The sequence below is a fragment of the Falco punctatus genome (assembly GCF_963210335.1).
Source record: "Falco punctatus genome assembly, chromosome: 3".
Lineage (NCBI taxonomy): Eukaryota > Metazoa > Chordata > Aves > Falconiformes > Falconidae > Falco > Falco punctatus.
In genome coordinates this window covers 37,418,249-37,444,271 of record NC_137582.1, presented here as the reverse complement: position 1 = coordinate 37,444,271, position 26,023 = coordinate 37,418,249, and positions in this window count along the sequence as shown.

The following is a 26,023-nucleotide window of genomic DNA, read 5'->3' as shown; positions in this document are numbered from 1 at the left end:
CCTTAACCCAGCATTGAACCATGACACAGCCTCAAGAGATGACACTTCTAAACAAGTGGGTGGTGTGCCATAACGAACCTCCTGGTGAGGGAAGGTGATCCCTTGGAAGCCCTGGTGGGCCACAGCTACACATGTGGGAGCAGTAGCTGTCAATTCCTCCAGTCTGTCAGCTGTTACCTCTCAGTGTGTAGCTTTATACTTCTGAGCTGTAAGAAAAGAGCGGCTAAAAATCTGAAAAGAACAAAACACAGAGTGTTCACAGAAGTCTCAGAAGCAGTGGAAAAGTTCCTTGAATAAGATGAGGCCTGATGTCATTTGCAGGCAAGAAAAAAGCAAAAGCTCTTGGAACTGACGCTACAGACCCAAATGGAAGCCACATGAATGACGTCAGAAATTTCTGGTGGACTTGAGAGGCATTAGGTCAACCTATGTATTAAGTTTCCCAGATACATGGTTTGTGGGGTTTAGACTGACCTCGCTTTTGATATCTAAACTGAAGAATTCTACCTCTGACCTCATTGCCAGAGGTTCTTCTTGTAATTAACAGTATGAAATAGGTATACAGGCAGTTTTAGGGCATGTTTTATCTTAGCTGCTCTAGCCTTAGATGAATCTTCTTTTACAAGTGTACATTAAAAAACTTATTTTAGGCCACTAATTCAGACACAAAGGCAGATCTACATTTTAGACAGTCACATCAGATCAGATGTGCAGCTGGAAATGTCAGTGTCCCAAACCACAAAGTTCTTAGACCAGATTAGACCAGAGAATCTGAAAAACATCTAGTTCATGGGGAAAAAAAAAAAAAAAGAAAAAAAAAAGGAAAGCAAATAAATGAACCTGTGTCCTGCTGGATTTCAGCTAGGAGCTAAAAATCATCAGACACTTAGTGTGCTGTGAGAAAGCAAACAGATACTGAATTTGGACTTTTTGTTACCATGACTTCATGCAACATCAGATAATGATTAAACCAGGGGGTGCAGCAATCGCTGTGCTGCATTACCCCAGCATATCACTCAGATGTAAAAGAGATGCTGAATCATAAAGCATGGACTGGTCTACTTGAACAACCTTTACCGCCTCAGACATTGTAAGAAAGCCAAGGGGTGATGTGAGGTTGCAAACTGATGCTAAACAGTTCATAAATACTCTCATGTTCAAAACACAATAGCTAAATAACAGGAGAAAAACTATAGCATACTATAAATTATCACTTTCAGTGCACCTGAGGATTAAAAGAAATGCCTCCTAATTGTCTCAGTTAAAAAAAAAGCCTTTTAGATTCATTAAAATATTAAGGAATTTTCAGAGTTTTTTCACCATATGTGTTAGATGTGCAATTGCACTTTACAGAGACAAAGTAAAAACCAGTAGACAGTTGAGTAATTAGGGTTTGAAGTAAAAAAGTTGAGTTTTGAGGGGGCAGGGTGTAAAGATTTAATGTTGCACAGGAGATGGAAAACCATATTAGAAAAGATTTGTCTGCAGTAGCTCACCAAAGAAATGTGTTAGCGTAATGGTGTGAAGGAAAATTGCTAAGGATCGAGTGAGTCATAAGCACTGACGTTTGAACACAAACAAAAGGCAAATGCCCAATCAATATTTACAAGGACAGATCAGCAGAAACAATTGTTACCTTGTTACCCTTAGTGTTAACTGTAAAGGGCTTTTGCAGTAATAGGTGTTTTGTCACTGTCCTCATCAAACTACCTAAATTCTGGAAAGAAGTTGAACTTAAACACGTGTGTCTGCAGTGCGGTCAGTGCCCAAACCTGCAGAAAAAAAGCCTTCTGCAGGCTGTGCCTATGCTAAAACCAAATCTCCATGCAGAGAAATTCAACTCGTGAACCACGCTTAGGCAGAACCTAAGTAAAAGAAACATTTGAAAAATAAACAGACATTTAAGAGAGTGAACTCTGCTCTGACACCTCAGCCCATTCTAGTAAGAACTTGGACTTGACCTCTCGTTTGAAAGACCTTTGGTAAGGTCCAGTTGGCCTATATGAGATCAGAGCGAGGAGAACTTTAGCTGAGGCTGGTCAGCACGAGAACTCCTTGCAGGTTTCCTTCACATAAAACATATATGCCCCAAAAGATTCTCTGGTTGCAGCTACTGGGCATTGCATCCCAAGTTTAACCTGTTGGCTACCTCCACTATTTACTTTGTATGATTTAATTCATAAGAGAAACTCTTAAAAGCCTATACTGGGTGGAAGCCCACCTAGAATTTGTGAATGCAAAAAGCCTCCAGAGTAAAATACACAAGCAGAAAATACAGAAGCAATTATTTCAGGAAAGGCAAAAGCAGATTCTGAGACAAGTTTACTTACTACTTTTTTCTCCTTTAAATAATTCAGCAACTGGGAGATTTCATGTCAGCAATTTCATTATAGGGATGAAATTATTTCACAAAACCCTTTCCTTTCACATTTGACACAGGTTCAGCTCCTCAGAGAGCCTCTTGAATTCTTAAATGACAATACTATTGCTAATAACTGTCAGCCCTCTCCCTTTCTTACTTACCTTTCCCCAGCACATTGAAGAATGGATCCTTTACTATCTGGTTTACTGCATTTCTGGAGAGAATGGGAAGATTGCTACACTTTAACTAACTGGGCATAATGAGATTTCAGTGGGATTTAGAAAATGTTAATAATCACAATCTGTCTCCTTAAGATAAAAACAATACCTGGGTTCTTATACTTTTCCCTCACTTGGTACCTGTCTGTCTCGCCCATGTTTTGCAGTGGCAGTTACTGCATTTATTGTACTAGAGGTTAAGATTTCCCAAATGGAAGATGTATTTCTAGGAAAATCTGCCAGCAATGTACAGGCAAGATAAATACTCTCCTTTAATAAATACGAGAAAGGCAAGTGCTTTGACTGAATGGTTTAATCTTTGTACAAAGTATTGAAAACTACCTTCCTGAAGCAAGGAGATACTAAACCAGCAGGGCGGTTAATGCATTTCCTGGGACTAATATGAAAAAAAAAATAAATGAGAGAAAGAAAACAATAAATGATGTTAAAGGCAGGATATGAAAATGCAGGCATAAGAGAACACCTGCAGTAGATAACAAGAGAGAAACAAACAAATGCTGGTCTGTAGCACAGCCCATTGGCATTAGCATGCAGGGAGCACATCTTTGCCCTGTTCATCTTTGCCAATCCGGTTTTTAATAGTATATATATTGTCCTTGAAAAGTCTATTCCTAGAATCTGACACAGTTATATTTCCTCTAAGTGCTGCAGGAGCTGTCTTACTTGTTCTCTCCATATTTCTGTACTGCAGCAGCATGTGCTGCCTTCCCTTCTCAAGCCAGCCATGTGCAGGGGCGCGGTCCAAAAGTACGGACATTTCCTCTGCTCCTCTGCTGAGTGGTGGGAGTTCAGGTTGTGGAAAGCTATATGCAAGTACATAAAGGGGTAAGGTGCTAGGGGACTAGGAACTATTTTTCCTTTCCAATCACCCTGCATTAAGTACCCCACCCCACCCCCCTTTTAGTAATGCTGAGGATTACGAGATGCTAACACCTTAGGAGACCTGCGTTAAACAGGCTGTGAAGACAAAGGCCATAAGGCCATTCCTAGTTCTTACTCCCACCTACCTTCCCTCTGTAATGACCTCTTGCAGGTACTGCCTGATTTCAACACACTGCAGCCCATTCCCAGCACACTCCCCAGTCCCCTGCGTCTCCCTGAGGGGCCACGAAGACCTGAGTCCCCAGGCTGGGTCTCCTCTCACAGCTCCAACGGAATTTATGTTTCAAAACCCTTGGGTTTATAGCTTTTGGGAGATGTAACCATTGACTTGTTTAAATCGCTGAATCTTTCTTTAAATTTTTTTAATTTGGATTTGTGAAAGGGCTTCCTATAGCTGTGGGAAAAATCCAGTTAAGATGTTTGAGGGTTTTATTTTCTTTCATTATGTATTTCATTTTTCAAAGAAAATTCACTGTGAAGCATGTGGAGTTTACTAAGGGAAGATATTATATCATTATAATATGTGAAGTCCTAATGGGGAAAAAAAAAAGTCCCTTCTGTAAATAATCCAGCTGTCTCCCTAGATATCTTGGAAATTCAATATTTTCTTGAACCAGTAACCTGCCACTGTTAATGATGCTTGACTGTGACTCAGTACTTTAATCATGATCAGTCATTATTCTCTTCCTATTTTCTCATTCTCTCACTGGTAATTAATGCCTTAAATGATGCATCAAGCAGAATAAAGACAAAAACCTCTAGTTGACCACTTAAGCTTTTTTAGCTTTTTCAGACTCTTTCCCAGAACTCCCTTCTGACAAGTATATTTCTTCCAACTAATTGTTACTTTTTATACTTTTTTCCTTTCTTTCTCTCCCTCTCACACACAAAACACATATACACGTGCACATACACATAAAATCTTTTTTCCCTGGGAAGTAAGAAAAGGGACAGGAAAAGGCAACATATCTAGTCCAGTTTTCATGAGGAAAATAACCTTCTTTAAGCACAATTCCAATCAAGAAATCTATCAAGAAATACTAAATTGTTCCAGGTATCCTGACTAATAATGGTTTTAGTCTCCCTTTTACTGTCATTGCCCGCAGCACAACACCTTTTAGAAGACTGAGTCCATCACCAGTAAAAGCTAACTATTGCCATATTTGTCTGCAGGAATTCATGCTTTCAGAAAGTAAGAAACTTCTGCCGGCAAATTATAGTCAGAAAAACACTACTTGATGGCAAAATGTTGGTAAATGCAGGAGGAAACCATGTCAGTGGTGCCTGCTATTGGTTTCTTGGAGGTGCTTTGTCACTTGTGAATTGCAAAAACCTGAGCTTTCATGGAAGAGGAGAAATCAGATTTTTGGGGTCTCTCAATATACAAAATTTAGTGCTTTCCTCATAATGTAAATGAGATTAAGATTATGCAGTTGTTATTACATGGACAGATGAAATCACTACCTTAATACCTCCTAGCAATTTCTGCAGTCTTTGGAATTCTTCTGATATCCTGTTGTATGAGGTATATATGGGTCACTTCAGAAAGAGTAAATCCAAGCTCTAAGAGCTACACTTTACTAATTAGATTTTCAATAGATAATTTAGCAAGCCTGTTTCAGATGAGAGGTTTCATTAAATACTTGAAAATATTTAACAATTTTTCTTCTTTTCACATCTGACACAGGTTCATCTCCCCAAAGATGTCTCTAGGTTTTTAAATACAATAACACTGTCATTCTCATAAAACATTTGCTGCTGTCCTGCATACATTTTCTTTGGCATATTCATTATTTTAGTTATTTTATATAGAGTTCATTGGTATTCATCGTCTAAAGCAGGAAACCTTAACCTGAGGCTAATAAAGGTCTGTCTTGTCACTGAAAATTTTCTGTTATGGGATTAATAGAAGTTACATAGGAAATAATTTAAGAAGAAAAAATATTTTACTGTGTTGCCCTGTTTCACAAATTGGATTGGCTGTCTCAATTTGAAATCCCTTTTGCTTTGTAATTAAGCAGTTGTTTTCAATATTTTTGGTCCTTATCACAAACAAGGCTTCAGTCTGTTAAATATGCATGGGAATATAACTGAACGTTCCTGTTTTGTGGCTGGTGTTTGACGTCATTACAGTGTCTTATTAATGGCTCTGTTGTACTTATCTGAATTAAATTGTGCTAATGGCTGTAGTATTTTAATGAGAAACATTATCCTTTTTTATTATTACTGCCAATAAAGAATAGTAAGATGCCAAACACTAATATGCAGCTTTTGTGGAACCCAAGGACGTATTTTTAACATAAATCAATGCAACGAGAATGAACTACAGAACAAGGCAAAGAGTTTTTCTGGAAGATTTTCAAAACACCATCAATAAAGTGATGCTACAGTTGATTACTTCTTAGCATGCATTCTAAGGTAAATGACCTATGATTTCATCTAAACGTTAAAGCTGAAAAGTCTTCAAATGCTAGTAACAAACAGCAATACATAAACACTACAAAAAGAATCGAACAGACTTTTGGGGTAAAAAAGGTAGGCATGCAGATATACCACAAAACCACACACAGACCTTTTCAATACCCAAAAATGTTCATTTCACAGCTATTCACAAGATAAAAGACAATTACTAGATAAACAGATAGAACAATGAAACCTTGAAAGTATAAGTCAGGTAATCCACAAGTTAAAACTATTACAGCAACATAAAATTCACTGCTGAATTTAGTTATTGATATATTGTATCAGTTACTGTTTACACTCATATTTCTCTTTTAATAAATACTTGAGGGTTAAATCGTGCCATTTTACTGGAGAGGGTCCAGTGGAAAGCTACGAAGATGATGAGGGCACTGGAGCATCTCCCTTATAGGGAAAGGCTGAGATAGTTGGTCCTGTTTAGCCTGGAGAAGAGAAGGCTGGGAGGGGATATCATCAATGCATATAAATATCTTAAGGGTGAGTTCCAAGAGGACGGGCCTGGGCTCTTTTTGGTGGTGCCCAGCAACAGGACAAGGGGCAACGGGCACAGACTGTGACGCAGGAAGTTCCACCTGAATGTGAGGAAGAACTTCTTTACTTGGAGGGTGATGGAGCACCGGCACAGGCTGCCCAGTGAGGCTGTGGAGTCTCCTTCTCTGGGGGTACGCAAAACTCACCTGGATGCAATCCTGTGCAACCTGCTCTAAGTGAATCTTCTTTAGCAGGGGTTAGGACTACATGATCTCCAGAGGTCCCTTCCAACCCTGACCATTTTTGTGACTCTGAATCTGTGATTAAAGCAATAGCATGCAGTACGGGTTTTTTGCTCAGAGTTAGTTTGTCTCAGAGGCAGATTATGGCACGGACTGGTCCACAATAAAATTGGAAATAAATACATGTCTGTCCTCCATGAATCTTCACAATTCTGTAGATGTGCACAGATGTCAGACAAACAAATAGTATGAGACAGACAAACAGACTGTCAACCCCTTTTCTGGCCTTTGCATTGTGGAAAGATACTTTGTTCATGATGTCATGACACTACTGCCAGCCCGGCCAGACACACACAGCACTGCCAGGATCATTTGGGAGCCAAAATCAATTGTCCTGATTGGACATTTCTGGGAATATTAATAACATGTGTGCATTGCATTTAGACTGGCAGCTAGAGCTATGCATCTGTGCACTATACAAGGGAGGTATTGAAATACTTTTCCATGTGGAATTAATACATGGGAACAGACAGTGATTTTAAGATCAAGGTTTATGAACAATTTATGGGAAGTGACATTATGAAAATACATATAATATGTTCACCTCAGATAACCAGCAACTGGACATCATAATCCAGTTTGCTCCTTCCAATTTTTCTCCCAGCTTGTATGTTTACTTGCAAACTGGCTTCTGTCTACATGTGCCAAGACAGTGTGGTTATAAGGAAGACGTTTATATTCACTATCAGTTCACAGCATGATTTTTTCCCAAAGGATTATGAATTAATCTGAATAACTATGAAAACTGCTTTGTTAGGTTTTTTTGATGTGTTATTGAAAGTTAGTCTTGTAAAAAATGCTGGCTTATTCCTGTCTGTTTAGTTTGGATTGCTAAATATACACTTACAAATATGTCTGGTGACTTATGTAAAATCAGGAATTATTTCACTTACGTACAATTTTCCCACACCACTTCAGGAAACACATGGGATGCACACATGTATCCCTCCATTGTCAAAGATACCCATTATCAAGAGCTGAATTCACTTGTTATGCACACAATGCAGTTACAATCACCTGTGTTATGCTCAGCCAAACTTGGTGGCTAATTGTTTTTCTGAAGGGCATTATTCATGTTCTGCTAATAGAAATAATAAAAGCTTTAATGTTAATACAGTTTCTAAAGCAGGATGGTGACAAGTATGCTATTTCTAAAAACAGATTAGTCTACTGCACGTAATGCATCTTTTGGCAAGAAAATGAGCATGTAACTCTTTATAATATAGAGAAAAGAGAAAAAACCACTGACATTTCATTTTATGACCAGAATAAAAGTGCACTGAATATTTTCTCTTTTAAAATCTAATTTTTTTTTCCAAAAGAAGAAAGCTAAGACAGTAGATACGCAGTTTGTCTCAAACCATAGTGCTGTAACAAAGAGTGATGCCAGCATATGAGTTCATCTTGAACAGTGAAAAGAAATAAACTCAGATGAAAGCATTCACAAGAACTGACTGCCCTATGTTAGTTGGGATATTCTGAATCAAAAGCTAGCAGTTTCAGAACATGCCCAGTCTGAAAACACAGGGACAAATTCCTTGTGGCTTACCATTTCACATCACTAGAAAATCCAGCTCCTTCATTGCAAAACAAATGTTTGGCATAATATCAGCAAACAAGTTTCCAGTTCAGCATATTTCAATCATCCCCTTTAATTTTTTGTTCTCAAGAGTAATGTAAACTGTGAACCTTATTCAGTTCCATGTCATACCTTGCGATAATTGCATGCGTTCAGGATCAAATGTCCTTCAGTGATATCAATCATTGCCTCCGCGTTTACTGTGCGGAAATGTTTGCCATAGGTATTCAGATATCCTATATCACTTTTAAGTATATGGCAGCTACCAGGAAAAAAAAATCACCTAACAATGCTACACTTACAGTGAAATCACAGGATGTTTCTTGCATATTAGATAAATCGTTTTCAATTTGAAAAATACTGTTTAGCAATGAATTGCTTATTCACATCTGTACCTGTAACCCAGAGTAATTACATCAAATATTTGCCACAGTATTCATCAGTATCTAGCTGACTGAGAAGAAATCTCTAATAATACCATGATTAAACCAAAAATGTTGTGTGGTTAATTAACCTTCACAGAATAATTTATTTTGTACCTTTCATTATACCTTAAAATAAATCTTTTGATGCATCTTGTAACAAATACTTTTTTCTAGCTGTAAAATATTACAGTGTTGTGAAGAAACAAGGTGGAGGATCGCTTTTTCAGCGATAACTCTGATTTAAATCTATTCATTACCACATGCATTTAACTATGCCTCCAAAATGTCCTTTATATGTCTGTTTGAGCAAAGGGCTCAGCCTAATTTGACCTGATTTCCCTTCCTTCACCCCGCAAGGGCATTCACAGGGTGATCTAACATGCACAGGGCATTATCGTAAAGAATGATGAATAGTTCTAAACTCACTCTTATAAAAATCAGGACCTTTGTGGAGAAGACCTGGATTTGGTAAGCTCTGAGCTCAGTGCCAATTTTGCTGGCTCATGAGCAGATAATAAGAGTTTACCACAAAAAGCCTGAGGCCTCCCTGATGAGTCATTTGAAGGAAATCCAGAGGAAGACAATGAGGAAGGCCATACTCACTATTTCCCAAACAAAATGGTGGCCTGAGTTGAAAGATTTAAATGACCTTTTGCTTTTGGATGGTAAAACTGAGAGAAGATATAAAAAGAGCTGCAAAAAGGAAAAACATAACTTCTGTTTTGTATGAAGTGGGAAAAGAAGAAGTGATGGGTTTGCATGATAGCAAGGGAAACTTATAAATGTCGAGAAAAACTTTCTATTCATAAGGGTTACTAAGCACTGGAGCAGACTGTCCATAAAGGTTACAGAACGTCTACACTGACAATTTTCAAGAGCTGGTTAGACAAAAACTAACTATGTAAGGTGTGATTGCTTTTGGTTTGGGACAAAGGATAGACTCAGTGACCTCTTGAGGTCACTCCAGACTCATTTTATTTTATTTTCTCTGAAGTCAATGAGACTTCATACAGGAAGGGTAGTTTACATACATGGACTTTCCAGTATTATGAAAGCTATAACTTACAATGACAAATAACTCCTTTGTAAAATCTGAAAGGAGGGATTTTCCATCAGCACTTACTGTTCTTTTTTAGCAGACTTATACTACTATTAACCTGAATGTGTTTTCTTTTGTTTAACAGCTATAGAATGCACCTCATAGATGCCATCTATAGATACCTTCTTAGACAATTGTTAGACCTCAGAAACATATTTAAAACCATCAAAATAATTTCCTGCTCTTGGTAGATGACTACAAAAAGCTACTTAAGAGGTTTCACCTCTCTCAGTGTGTGTTTTTGTGTGTGTGCATGTCCATGAACATGTGCATACATACGAAGACACAGGGAGAGATGAAACCGCACATACTGTGGGGTTTTGTAACAAACATTTCCTTCCTTCTTGATGTGTACAGTTACTATTTGTGGATCACACTCAGAAGTCCAAGTTCAATTTCTAGTCAGTTAGGACCCCAGCATATGTCAAAGGGAGTGTTACTCATTTCAAGGATTAATTAAAAAAAATGAATTAGGCTTTCAGTAATAAAACATCTTACTGCAGGGACACCGATTATAAACACCTGTAATGGTCTCCTCCAAAACTTTACAAAGGAACAGGCAGAACCTCAGCTTCGAGCAAAGATCCTTCCAACTGAAGTGGTCCCATGTACAAACTCTTCTGCGCAAGTGTTTCTGACCCAAGGGGATCAGACTGCTGTGGCTTCCAATCAAGTTCTGGTCTTAAAAGATTTGTAATGGAAGTCCATGGGCAAAAGGACTAGCAGCACACTGTCTGGCTTTGCTTTTTTGGCAACCAAGCTCTCCATCTTCACACCACAGTTACCCTGAAACTGTAAATGGTTGTTATAAGAGGGTTATGCTTCAATTATCAGTTCTCAGAGCTCTCAGTGAAGCATCTTCTAGGAAACCACATGGGCATGATTTCTGAACAACTGAGGTTAGATCTTCTTCTGCCACCTCCCTCTCCTCCTCTGGAAGGAAGGCAGAATGCATCTCTGAACAGAGGATGCAACAAGAGTAATAAAGACCTCCCCGTGTGTGAATGAAATACAAGGGATGGATAGATGGAGAACACAGATGAGCTTTTCTCATTTCTGGTGTTTTATCTTACAAAGGGTAAGGTAAAGACACCTGCCATCCTGATACATGCACATCTAAAACATCTATCTTAGTCTCCCAGAATCCTTGCAAATCCTACCAAAGTTCTCAAAATTGTCTTGCAATAAAAGTTAAAATAAACTTGCTGGTGATTTGTTAGAATGTGTATGGGCCTTTTTATGCACAATACTATTATGCTAAATGTCCTGCAGTTAAGGAATCTTTCCTGTACTGAGTGAGCTGCTGCATACATTTCTCTAACGTCCATTCCTGCTCAGATTTATGTTGCCTGCTCATTGTCCTTTATTAAATGCTTCCATTAACTTTTCTGTTACATTTTTTCCCAGCTTACAGCTCTATAAAATTGAGTTACTAGCTATGCAAATTCATACCATTTGCATTTGTAGAAGTTCTGCTTCAAATAAATGTGTTATCTCTCTACGTATTTGTTATATTTAGATGCAAACCTCCGCCTAGTTTTCCAAGATGCACTGACTTTTCATATTTTGCCAGATCTGGTTAAAATAAGACTTTGTACCATCTTATGATGATGTGGAAGCAGGGTACAGGGTCAGTGGCAGATCTGACCAGTACCTAGCGGCGACAATGATTCTTGGAGTCATTAGCCCTGCTAAGGGAAGAACTGGCAAAGTTGCTTCTATTTTCTGCCTGTGGATTAGAGACACAAAAATGTTGTATTACAGCTGTTTGAGGATCTATTTTGAAAGATCTTACATGCTTACCCTTAGCACAGATTCAGATCTCTGAATTTTCAGTAGTGCTGCCTCCGGTGCCTAGAATATTACCATGTGCAAGGATTTAAGATCTTCCTTTGTTCTTAGTGTTTCCTATTGAATGGTTTAGGCAACTTCCACCCCAGCCTATTATTTTTAGTAGTTCACATTTCCAAATCCCTTTTGCTCTGCACACACAGCTTGGAGGCCTCATTTACAAAGTCCCTCCAGGGCAAAAGGTATCAATAAATAGGTAGTTCACAATCAAGCCAAAAAATGACACTTCTTCCTCTTGTACGCCATTGTAGAGCACATTCACAATTCCTTCCACCTTCTTGCAATGAAAGGGAATGGAGTTTGAACTTCCATCTTTATTGACCATTGCCCAATTAATCTAATCATGGAGAAAATATTTTAATTTCACCTTTCTCTTTTTTAATATTTTTCCCTCTTTTTGGGGTTCCTGCTACTCAGCTACAGAGATTTTTGCTAAATTGATCAAGCCACTGTTATCTCTTCACTGGCCTATTTATTAACAGTATTTTTTATTTTTTCCAGAAGTCATATCCTTTGCTTCTTTTGCATTGCAACACCATACGTCCTCTCATGCACCTAATATCCTAGCCCTCCACATTCACTCATAGTTCTTACCTTTTCAGTGCACTTGGTCTCATCTTTTTGACTTCCTTTTGTCATTCTGGTAGAAAATCGCACCCTTGGCTTATCATCTGGTTAAGACAGAATAATCACTGCTATCTGTATACCCCAGATATCAGACCTCCATGCCATTTTATGAAGAATACTTCTGCTGACAGTGTAACACCAACAGCAGTGCCATGCCTGTATTTCTAGAGTGCAGCATCCCTGGACTAACAACCCCAGAGTCTTCACTCCAGGAACATTCCTATTGACTGGGGCATTTTAAACACAGACAGCATCCCACTAAGATGTTTTTATCCTCTGTGCTATACAAAAAATGTTTAACATATAGCCATGTTCTATAGCCATGACAGTAAAATTTTGGGAATGTTTTGGGTTTTTTTTTCTTTTTCTTCCTTTCCTGAGAAACGTGATCAACACTAGCCTAGTTTACTGATTGGGAAGAGGAATTTCCCAAAGCCACTTGACAAATTACCAATTCTGAATTGCTCTCACTGAAAAAAAACCAAAACCATAAAAGAAAAACAGCAAGTCTGTGGTATACCTTAAGAACAATTCAGGCCACTGTGTGTCTGACTGCAATACTTCATAATTTTATAAAGACAACCTTGCCCAGTATTACAAAGAAAATGAATGAACCCTAAATCTACTGGACAGCCCCCTAAAACCAGTCTGAAGAGTTGTTTGTTTTGGTGTTTTTTTTCTGTTTTTTTTTTTTTTTTTCTTGGAGTAAATAGGACCAAAGAACCGAAGAGGTTAGTGCAACCATGTTGCTTCATGTCAGCCAGTGCAACATCCCTGAGGGCTTCGAATACAGAGATCTATGACAGTTCTGCTACCCTGGGAAAATGTTGAAAATTCACAAAAGAAGGTTAGACATAAGAAAAAAAACTTAGTATTTTGAGACTGGAGTTGTCTAGTTATGCAGACAAAATTTAATCAAAAGCTACAAACAGCTTTTTTTTTTTTCCAAAGATGATTGCTGTTAAAGTCCTTCACTTGTCAAAAGGTGTTTGCAAAGGGAAGAAAGAGCTACTTCCATTCTTAAGTTCTGTTATGTGAGTGATACTCACTTATACTATCTTTTGATGAGACAGAGAAACACAAAGAGGAAAGAATACTGAGTATGATAAATAATGATGTGAAAATACACCCTTGTGATCAACTTTCACAGGATTCAGGCACTTATGAAGTAGGTCAGTGAGAATAGTTAGATCCATCCCTTATTTTATTCCTTATCTAAATCTAACTTCCATACTAAGAGTTTTGACATATTGATTTCTTGATTGATCATTCCCAAGCTCAATACATCCTCTGGGAATCACAGGCCTTTAGCTCTGTGCTATTTCACCTATGTCATTTTTGTATCTTTCCAAAAACTGGCTCTTGTTGTAAGAAAATAGAGTATTTCCTACACCGTGTTTCCTTTCCGGTGCTCAGATTCAAGACTTATCAACACCTGTCAGAATCTGATCATGAAAATACTTTTGCCATGTGTCAGACAGCAATAATCAGGACTCCCCTTTGTTTTGCAGAAGTAGAAGTATCCTGAGACCCTTGGATTAAAAATGCAGTGGAAATAAAAATGCAATTACTGTTGAAAACATTTTCACAAAATATATAACTCTCTCTTTTTGTCTTACTTTTACAGTAGCTTCATTTTTATGTTCATAGTTTCTAAATTCTAAAAACTATACCACCAGACTGTGTAAAGGATACCTTTGAATGAATGGACCAACCGATGTTGCACTGGCACTGTGTGCTTTGACGTAAAACATGAGGGAGATAAAAAGAAAGAAAGAAATCAAATGAAAGCCTGAAGGCAAGATTAACTCTCCTGATAAAACTTTCATTGATTTTAATGGTAAAGAGGTTTGTCCTGAGTTTGAAGTTGATTAAAGGGAAATCACGAAGGGAGGGATACAGAGAGCACTGGGGAACAGCTTATGTATCTGTCAGGTATAGGAGTGTCCTAAAACCAGTGTATTTCTGTCTGGTACACTTTCTGTCTGCCCAGGACCTGATCCTGATGCTCAGATTGTGAGTCTTGCTAATTCCTGTTTATCACAGTTTGAGGCGTCTTATATTCCAGAATTTTAAAGATGTAATTTTGCCACTCAGGTCAGCTTTCTCAACAAGAAGCTGGTTATACTGATATGGTATCCTGGACCTCTGTTACAATGAGATTTTTTTATTATTATTTGCAGTCCCTTGCTGATGGAGGATTGGAATTATGGATGCACTTTTTCTCAACAGCCTTTTATTGAACTAAGACTCAGATGCTAAAGCTGTGGAATTAGTGTGGCTTTGAGCAGGAAAGACCTTTTACCTGCTTCTGACGAGACTACTTAAGGTAAAAGCAAATTTATGGAAGTGAACAATTTGTAGTATGCTCACACTGCATTGGAAGTTTGGATCCTGAAAATGGGATTGCAAAAGCAGGCTACCAGCCCCTGTGCAAGTGAATTTCAGGGTCAGAACTCCGCAGCTCCTGCACTTGTATAACTGAGCGGAGGCTTGGGTCTGCTGGTATCCCCCATGTGGCTTCCACCTTGCTTTATTGAACTGCTGCAGACAATGGGTAGGCTGGGAGGATGAGTGGGTTACACTGCGCTGTGGCCAAGAAAAATTATTGTCTGAAATGTCTGAAACAATGTAGGAGACACAGTCGTGCATCTGCAATCAGTTTTAGAAGTGGTTTTGAAATATTAACACTCATTTATTTTAAGCTAGCATTAAAAATGACCTTTAATAATACAGACAATAAATACTTGCAGAACTGTATTTCCCAAGAAGTTACAGACACTGACTGTCTTCATAATTTTGCCATTATATTTCTTCTAAAGGAATATCTTTAGAAGTCTGATTGAAAAGCACAGGAAAATCTGGCATATTTATTCTAATGATTAAGAGATCTAGGAGAATAACTGGGTTTTCCAAAAACAAAGTATGTCTCTTGGTACATGTACAAGGGGCCTCTGTTGCCTCATAAATTTTAATGTTTCTTTTTCAGGTCAAGTGATAAGTTATGTGGTCAGCTGTGTCTTCCTTTTGTTTTTAGATCTTTTATTTTCCTAGCATCCTCTGTCTTTTTGTTCCTTTATGTGAGGCTGAACACATTCAATACTGTGGAACTCTTATCAGGTGTCTGGGAAATAGATGCCTTAATGGATCACTGCCTGGCTGTAGATACTATGACAAAAGTAGGATCTTATATTAGATGGATATAAACTTAAAATGGCTCAGAACATCAGTCATCAAACAGAGTTTAAAGCAGCAAAATTCAGTCTTCTCTAGGCAGAGGATAAACAGAATTGAAAACAGGCTTCTGGAACCTTCTCCAAAATTAAATCAAAAAAGGAGGAAAAGAAAAATTGGTGTAATCCTGGACTCTAAGCACACACATGCTTTGACTATAAATCTCTTAATTATCACTTGTCACTCGCAAATTTCTGAAAGAATCATAGATGCTAGTCATTTCATCTGAGCTCCTTTCCCTTGAAGTGTACTTCATAAAATATTTTTATGCTATTCCCTGTTGAGCAGACCCATCTTGTCTCTGACTTTCAGAGTGATCACTTGTTCTTAAGCACTCGTGGGTAAGCTGTCTCTTTTTCCAGATTTGTTTCTTTCCCTAGGATTCAGTTCAGTTCTGAAGTTCAGATTTCTAGCAGTGTAGGAGTAATTAGAATTCCCCTTGATCAGTGTATTCTAATTTTTTTACCTCTTCTATCTGTACAAATATAGGTTTGAATGTGTTTTTCCTCCTTAGAGGTCAGCAACAGATCCTAGTAAACATTTTTTTTAGGGCAGTCATACTGTTTGTCCTAGTTACCCAACTGCTAAAGATTTCCTTTCCTTTCCTTTCCTTTCCTTTCCTTTCCTTTCCTTTCCTTTCCTTTCCTTTCCTTTCCTTTCCTTTCCTTTCCTTTCCTTTCCTTTCCTTTCCTTTCCTTTCCTTTCCTTTCCTTTCCTTTCCTTTCCTTTCCTTTCCTTTCCTTTCCTTTCCTTTCCTTTCCTTTCCTTTCCTTTCCTTTCCTTTCCTTTCCTTTCCTTTCCTTTCCTTTCCTTTCCTTTCCTTTCCTTTCCTTTCCTTTCCTTTCCTTTCCTTTCCTTTCCTTTCCTTTCCTTTCCTTTCCTTTCCTTTCCTTTCCTTTCCTTTCCTTTCCTTTCCTTTCCTTTCCTTTCCTTTCCTTTCCTTTCCTTTCCTTTCCTTTCCTTTCCTTTCCTTTCCTTTCCTTTCCTTTCCTTTCCCTATGTCACATATACATAAGTTAAAGCCTTCCATGTTAGAATTCCAGTTATGGTACCAGAACAAAATCATATTCTTGTCTGATTAAAACAAAAAGCTAAAAAAAAAAAAAAAAAAAAAGCTTATGCAAATCAGCTCAACATCTGGAAAAGCCATATAGATATGGTAAATAAGATCACTTTGTGAATGATGAGTTAGCTACGGCAAGCTAACAAACAAAACCCTGTTCCTCTATTTGTTTTTGCTAACAATGATTCTGAAGGAAACCACACAGCCATTAAACTCTCCCCAAACTCATGCAGCTTGAGTTGTACATCATTCAGAGATTCATCACTCCAACTCACCCTTAGAACATCTAGCACCATTTTTTGCAGATGATTTCATAACACAATGTGATATTCTGTGAAGCTGTTCCATGAAGCTTTTCACAGAAGGGAATAAGCAGTCAACAACTTTCAAGTGCTGTAAGCGTAACGGATTAGAGGAAACAATAGTAACGCAAAAAAATGTGGCTTTCACTCTCCACCTTGAAAGAGTCCAGCAGATTCCAAAGTCCAACACTTCTCATCCATTTACATCTCTTATTCAGCCTGTCTTGCCTAAAATTGTAAATTTGCCCTTCCCCTCTTTTTGCCTTATTCCATTTACAGCTGGGTGGGCATAGGATGTGATCTGAATCCACTCAGACTAAGGCTAGGAAAATGTAGGGAAGGAGGAAAACAACACCCCCATGACAACAGTCCTTAAAGAAAAGTTATGGGGTACTACCTTTGAAAGAGGGTTCTGGGCTTAGGCCCTGCAGTAGAAAGAAGATACCGCTAAAGTCTCAAACCCCAGAGAAGAACAAGATACTGGTTAAAATCTTAGCAGAGGAGCTACCTACCTTGTCATCTCTAGGTGGCTCCCAGACAAACATGCTACTTTTCTGGATCCTAGGTAACACAGATCTATTGGGATTTAAACCTGGGATGGGCATTGAAAAAAACCCAATAAATACTGAAACACTGCAGGCTGTGGTGATCATATAATGATGTTAAATATAGAATCATAGAATCAATTATGTTGGAAAAGACCTTTGAGATCAAGTCCAGCCATTAACCCAGGACTGTCAAGTCTATCACTAAACCATATTGCTAAACACCACATCTACATGTTTTTTAAATATCTCCAGGGATGACGATTCTACCAAACATCTCCTAACTTTTCCTTTAGACACTGTTTTACAAGGGTTTATGTACTCCAGCTCCCTCTCATCTGCTTCTCTGGAGATATAACCTCTGCCTGCAGCAGTTGTCTTGTGAGTCAAGTCCCAGACATGTTGAAGAAGGGTGCTTTGACTGCATTCAGGGTAGTGAGGAATCTACTAAATTCCTCTAGATCCACAAAGCAGACATTTTTCCACCTAGTCTTCCTTCATGCCCTAACCTACAGCTGTTTTCAGAACAGAGTACCAAAAGAAATATGTCTGTAGCCACACGCTGGCTTCTCTAGTAGCTCTTTCTTTAGAGCCTACTCTTGGGATACAGAATGGTGGTTTCCACTCCTATCCTGTGACTGTTACTGTTGTTCAGCTTCATACCTGGGAAATGGAGTTCACTTTCCATTGAGCTAAAAAGCAAGCAAGAGCTTGTAGTACAGAGGTTAGACAGCTGCCTGGGAGGATCTGGAGAACATCTTACTGTGATGCTGCTCTAACCGTTATGCTATTGATTCCCATTCTCTTCCCCGTCCACTGCACATAAAACATTTGGTGTTTGTGGAGCAGAAGTGAGAGCTAACCATGCAACTGAGAGGTGACCACACAACTGAAAGCTGACCACAGTCTTGCCTTCCAGACTTTTTCCCATTTCTGGTGTAAAATCCTCAAATACCACAAAGAGGGGCACTGAGCAGATAGGAAGGCTTCAACTGCAATCTGAGAAACAACAAGCTGTTGCTTCTGCTTACTAACTCTTGGCCCTTCCACTCCCAAAGTGTTTCAAGGAAAGTGAGAATTAGCCAAACAAACCTTGCCAAATATTCACTGATGCTTAATAGCACTCTGCAGTCTTTGCAATTCTGCTGCATCCCTTCCAATAAGGCATAATTTTCATATACTCAACAGATTGCTGTGTGATTCCATCTTAGGACAGGCTGTTTAATTTTGCTTATGGAAGGGAAACAATGATAAGAAAAGAAAGAAAAAATATTTTCAATAAAGCTGAGTGCAGATGGTACGTTATCTTGTCTAACTGTCATATGGACCTGTGTCTGGGTATTGTACTGAAGGTTATCCCATTACCCAGGTTTGTCGTATAGGAGTGCACAGTGGTGTTAATTTCATAGTCTTCTCATGCATATCTCCTATTTACTAATCATGTTCTGTAAAATCCAAACTTTAGAGTAAATCTTGACTCAATAATTGTAAAGTATAACATCCAGAACTGTTAAATGCACTGGAACTGATGCAAAGCATTTTAACTCTGTACAATTATACTAATTTTAAACACATTTGAAGTGATCATATTCATTGCACACACTTCGACTCAAAAACAAAACCTGTTTCCGGCTGGATCTTAAGGTAGCTCACTTACTGTTGAAATCACTGCTCCATTGAGTAGCCTGCTAAAGATGACTTCATTTGGGAATTAGCAAGCCTTAAGAGTTCAGGGTCATTCACAAACTGTTGTCTACACTTTACAGCACCCTTATTGATCTTATTCCTAAGGTGGCAGTAATCAACACAAGCTAAAATAAGCCATGATAAACTGTAATGGCAAATTTGAAGCTCTATCATTATCACAGTTCATGGATTAAAACAGAGAAGCTCAGCAAACTTCTGATGTGTGATGAGGATGCACTTCAGTTCCCTAAACCTATATTGCTTTATTCAACAACCTGGTAAGGCTGTTAAACTTAGTTGTCCTTGCAAGCACAAGCCAGGTCCCACGTGCTACCTCTCATCACAGTCAATTTCTATCACTCTTCTCCCTCACATAGATACAAAACAAGGTCTTCAAAGAGGTTACATAATGGGCTAAAACATTTATTAAAACAATAATAGCAATTGCTAAGAACAGAATGGCAAAATGAAAAGGAGAACCTTTGGGGGCTGAAGAGAAAGTAATTACAAAGAAAACAAAGATAAACCTAATTGGACTATTATAACACTTCCATGGAAATACACTCCCGTAATAATAATTTTTAAATGGATCTCTTTGAAATCTCTTTTCTGTTCTAGTTTGCATTGAGAATTCATTCCTTCAACCCTAACACATTTATAAAGTGAAAGGCTATCCAATACTGTCCTTCACGCCAGTCCTTCAGGATGGATGGATACCATAGTCCCTGAAATGAAGGGTCATTAGACCTTTCCTCAGAAATCTTCATTTATCATGAGTTATTCAAGCAACATTAATAATTATGGAATAACAGCTATAGATCTGCTGGTGAAAAGAGGATTCATGTTCCAGAAAAGAAAACATGTATGGGGAAGAAGAGACAGAAGAGGACAAAGGACAATGGTTTCTTCAAGATCTTAGTCACAAGCCTGAAATTACTCAAGCGGGGTAAAAGAAATCTTTACAAAAAGTATATTGTTTGTGGAGAGATGTTTTGTAGTCAATTTAGATCTGTGTTTTTCTCATAATACCTAAGAAATAATTGCTTTTAGAAGGTTTGCAAGTTGCTTTGTCTGTCACACATCCGTAAGGAGTAAATGTCTACTCAAAGGAGATCTCTGTCAGCCATGGTACTCACCAGAGTAGAGTTCTAGGCGTGGGCACATTTAAGACCCTGGGAAATGCAGGGATGTCGGTGCAGGTTATATGATGGCACAGAGCTCACACAGAGTTTCTCAGAGGCAAAATCGTATGTTGCCATCTCAAGAGTGAAGACAGAATAATTTTTACCTGTAATACCAAAAAAGAAATTCTGCAGCACTGACATAAGCAGGCCCCAGGCATGATCCCTGAGAAGGATCAGAAAGATTTCATGAGAAGCTATTGACCAAGGACTAGCCTGAGAGGACTGAGAGAGCTGTTCTGGGGCTGGGGAAAATCCAAGGAGTTTTGAGAGAGGTGGAATGTAAAAAGGGAAGGTGGTGTATCCATAACTTTTCATCTGCCCTTTGCCCCTGGGAGCCAAGCTGATTTCCCAGGAAGCTCAGGGGCCATCTCAGCAGAATTTCAGCCTGGTGGCTTGCAGTGTCAGGGAAGGTTGGCCCAGAGATATCTGGTGGGGAGACAAAGGCAGTGGTGCTGGGCTGAGATGTGAACACTCAGAGCACAGACTTCACCCCAAATGCTGCTACCTGCAGAGGAGCATAGCAGAGGAGCAAGGGCAGCCACTGCTTTCATTTGCAAGCCAGGGAGAGCCAGTGCCAGACACAGAAGGTAGAGGCAGTGCCATGTGTCCTCTAACGTGGATCTGCTGATCATGGCATGCTTATGTTTCATTGCTGACATGTGACTCCAGCTCTTGTGCTCCAAAAAAAGATAGGTACTAGCGTTAATAAACCTAAAAATCCCCAAACTGATTTTCCTACTGCTGCTTTTTTTTTTTTTTTTTTTTTTTTTTTCTCCATGTCCTACAGAGAAAGCCAGATCTTGGCTGGACTGAGACATGCCAGTACTCCAAATTGATTCTAGGTAATGCTGAAGCCTTATCTAGTGGCAACCTTACATGGGTGGCATCCATGGGGATAGCCAAAGCCAGAAATGTCACTAGGGCTTGCCTCAGGCTACTCTAGTCTTAAAACGTTAGTGCCTGCTGCCTGGGGAGTGTCAAGCAGAGGAGCTCTACCAGAATGCTCACCAAGTGCTAGCTGAAGTGAAAAGTACACCCCCTACTTTAATTTCAGAAATGTATAGTAAAGAATAAACAAGAAGAGCAAATGTAATAACACACAACTTTATAGAAGGCTGCCTTCCTGACTTTTCCACTCTTTTTAGTGGGCAGCCTCAAAATAACAAGATTTTGCTAACACCAGAGTATCTATACTTCTGGTCTTCCAAATGGATGAATAACTAAAACTGCATGTTAGCATGTTTTGTTCAGCACAGGGTGTTTTAAAAGCACTCCATAGACCATCTGTAAGATGTGATGTTCTGCAAAACAAAAGGAAGAGAAAAGACTTCCATAGGGGAAGAACTATTTTCTCAAGGCCAAAAACAAACGGGAAAACAACTGTCACAGAAACGTCTATGTACGTGAATGGAGTCGCCTTGGATTTGTAAAAGCTCTGAAAAAGCACAATTAAAAGCTGACATGATACTGAAGGAGTGTAAGGGAGCCCAGGGTCAGCCCTGATGGGTCAGAAATGGTCAGATCGGTGCTGTAACACACAATGCTGACAGTTTTCAAGGGCAAGACAATCATCAATAAATTATTCACAGTGTCATTTGATGAAACTTTTAGATACTGGTTATTAGAGCCACGCAGTCTGTCACACAGGACTGAGAAGGCAGGCGGCATCTGATTCAAGGATGTCAGCTTTGAGAGAACAGGATGTTGAGGGAAGACAGTTAAATTCTGCTTGAGAGCCTATAACTGCGCGCTCCTATGCTGGCATTGCAGCTGTAGTGGGGATGGATTAGTGCCTTCAGAAGGGCAATCAATGGGGAGAAACCTGGAATTCATTTTGCACACTGCTGTGCTAATGTGCCAAACATCACTTTCTCCCAGCTGGCTGCCTCAGGGAGGGGCACTTGCATTTTTTAATCAGTTCCCTGTAGACTGCCAATTTGGAAGATCTTAACTAAAGTAAACCTTTGTTACTTCACCTAAGCAACAGTGCAGAATGAAAATTGTCATGAGCTGCAGCACTGTGCTAGCAATTTCAATCACAAATTGATAGCATCATTTGAGAATACAGAACTGTTACAACAGAGTTTGCTTGACATTGCAATCTACACACCAGCACCTGGCAACAGATTATGGAGATCACCCTTCAGGAAAAATAATTTTCAACTCCCTCTTTGGAGTTTGGATCCCTCATGATCTTTGCCATTTTAATTAATATCGGGGTGCAAACCAAGTTATGGGGAACACATGTGTATTAGAGAATGCATGTAAATGTAGAGACCACCCTAGAGTCCTCATAGTCTAGACAAGCTAGAAATGGAAGTAGAATCACATCTCCCACCTCCCTGATGAACAGAGCACTGAAATGACTTGCTTAGGGCTATGTGGGAAGCTTGTGGCAGAAGCCAGGACCTCTTCTCCCAGGTATCTGTTCAGTGTGCCAACCAGAACACCCTTCCATATAGCTAATTGTCAGCTATTTGCTTTTGTGTGATTCTACCAAACCTTAGAAAATGCCCATTTAACAAAAAAAGACATCTGCAAAGAATGTAAGGGAAAAAAAAAGGCCTGCAAAAGAAAAAGTTAAGACATTTCTCAGCGGCAAAAGGGTTTGCCTCACAGGCCAAGGTATATTTACCCAAGAGAGTTTCAAAGGATGAAAAATGTAACTGCAAAGAATGAAAGAATTAGTGCCTGATGTTTCACTTACAATGGATGAAAACTATGAAGCTGATTGATGGTATTTACATGCAGCTAGAATAATAGCCCAGCATTAACCTGTTCAAACCTGTAAAAGCCAGGCCTGTTTTCACAAACTGTTAAGGTCATTGGAAAGCTTCCCTTAGTTTTGTCTATAAGGAAGAGGGAGGAGGCAGTTAAGCATGCTGTGCATTATGAGGAAGCAGTGTTTGCATGATATAATGGCAAATTATTAAGTCCTGGCATGCAAGAACATGCTCACCCACATTTAAAGCATGGCAATAAATAAGACCGTAGGCATATGAGATGCAAGGGCAAGAAAGGGGAAGAAAGAGGAAGGAAGGGAGCAGATTGCAACCCACCAAATTCAGTATGCAAAATGCATATTTTAGGTATGGGAACAGTACTGACTTCCAAGCCTGGGACTAAAAGCTTTTCTGACATCTTCCCACAAAATAGCTTGCCATCTGTCCTGGTTTTGGCTGGGATAGAGTTAATTTTCTTCTTAGTAGGTGGTACAGTGCTGTGTCTTGAATTTAGTATGAGGATAACGTTGGTAACACACTGACGGTTTAGTTGTTGCTAAGTAGTGCTTACTCTAAATCAAGGACTCCCAAGTTTCCCATGCTCTGTCAGTGAGGACATACGTAAGAAGCTAGGAGTAAGCACATCCAGGACAGCTGACCTGAACTAGCCAAAGGGATATTCCATACCATAGAATGTCATGCTCAGTATATAAACTGTGGGGAGTTTGCCAGGGCCTGCACAATTGCTGCTGGAGGACTGTCTGGGCATTGGTCAGTGGGTGGTGAGCAATTGTATTGTGCATCACCTGGGGTTTTTTCTTTTGGGTTTTATTCCTCTCTCCTTCCCTCTCCTTTTCATTACAGTTGTTGTTGTTGCTGTTATTATATTTTATTTTATTTCAATTATTAAATTGTTCTCATTTCAACCCATGACTTTTACCTTTTTCCCAATTCTCCTCCCCATCCCACCGAGGGGAGTTTGGAGTGAGCGAGCAGCTGTGTGATACTTAGTTGCCAGCTGGGGTTAAAGCACGACACCATCGAAAATGTCAAATGATTGAAATCAGAAGTGTTTATGGAAACCACTTTTTTCCATTATTTTCATCATTCCAGGGTTTTTAGGCTAGAATTTTTCATGCAAAGAGAAAGAGACTACTTCACTGTGCGATAGCTAATCACCTAGGGATCTTTGCACTCTACCTGCTTACAGGTAGGTAGTGCTATCTTCTAAGAGAATATCCTCAGTACCGATGCTTTCCAATGAGCATCTTCTTACTCTGTTGTGGTTTTTTTTTCCTTTTAACACACAAAAAATACTTTGGAAGACCTTTTCCTTCTGATTGTGGAAAAAAAAAGAATATCTATAAAATATTTAGAAGTATAAAAAATGTGCTCTCTTTAGTGGGCCGTATCTAGCATTTAGGTCACTTGCCTATCACGTTAATTGAGTGTCACTATGCATTAAGAACGGGTGGCACTTTTGGGAGGAGGGAAGGGGAACAGTTCATTTAAAGTTGTTATGCTATGAAAGGCTGCCTACCAGGGCAGGCTGAGTGTTTCACAATGAATAATTTATTCTCTCCTTTCTCTCGTGGAATAACGACAAGCAGATTGTGAAGGTGGTTCTTTTTGACTGCACTTCCGTACTGTGTCCTTAAGCCTGGTCAAAAACCAGTCCGAGTCAGCGGAGGACTTTGAACTGACACACGCTCCATGTTTCATAATGAATGTCAGTAGGTAGCAACCCAGGGAAAATTATGCTGCCAGAATCTTTTGTTATATAGAAAGGAAAAATCAATGATCCTCCTTTAAGAATGAGGTTCTAACATACAGTCCAAGAAGAAAATATCTTAAATAGCAGCTCTGAACTCCCTCCACAAGCCTTTTTTCAGGGATGAAAGAGGCAAACACAAATATTCCACTTTCTCCCAACAACACATGATGATATCATAATAAGAAATTCCTTACTAGCTCTTCTGAGCATGGCAGAGAGTAACTGGTGTGTAAGAAATGAGATGGACTATCCAAAAAGATGACTGCTTATTATCTGAATGATAATACTTAATCCTAAGTGATAGAGAGCATTTTTTCCTCATTCTTGGTTGGTTTATACATGAGCACTGCTACAAGTATGAATTAAAATACTTCTGCACTATATTGTTCACAGTTTCTATGAGCATTCTGTGACACTACAGCTACTTGATCCTCAGATTTTAATGGAAGCTTTACACAAAAAGAACAGTGAAGCAAAATACATTTCTATCTCAGTAGATACTAGAAAATTATTTAAAATATGCAGGCAGCTTCCCTGGTTTAGTTGTATTTCATGTCTCACCTCAAAACTTAAAGAAATCAACTGAACCACAGTTTGAAAAGCTGCACGAAACCTTTAAACTTATCATATTTTTATTTCTATTTTATTTTATTTTTGAGTCTCTGCTTGATAAATTCAGGATATTAGCAGTTTTCTTGTACAGAGACATTTTTAGGCTATACTTCTTGGGAATTTATCAGTAATAAGCAACATCACCAAGCAAGGAATTACAATCATATTGTATATAAAAATGCTAAAACAAACCCTAGCAGGGGTCACACAGCACTCTCCCATTCACAGCTCAGGAACTGGTATGGGTTGGGGCCCATTTCCAGTTAATATTGTAGAGGTGGCCACCCGGTTTTGCAGTGTTTGTTGGTAAGGGTGCCAGCACTTCTGTGCCATTTTGATTTAACGGCAAAGAAATGCCTTAGAAACCTCAGCCAGCTGTTTTTTGTCTCATGATCAAACTAATTCAATGCCATTTGCAGCTTTATTTTGTTGTTTGTTTGGGATTTTCTTTTATTTTGCTTTGAATGTAAGTGAGAAAAACCACACAGAAATCTAGGGACAGGAGCATCCTCCAGAATGTGGTAGACTATTTAAAACGGAAACTTAAGTCCTAATCTTCAGCATGCTGAGTGAACCGCATTG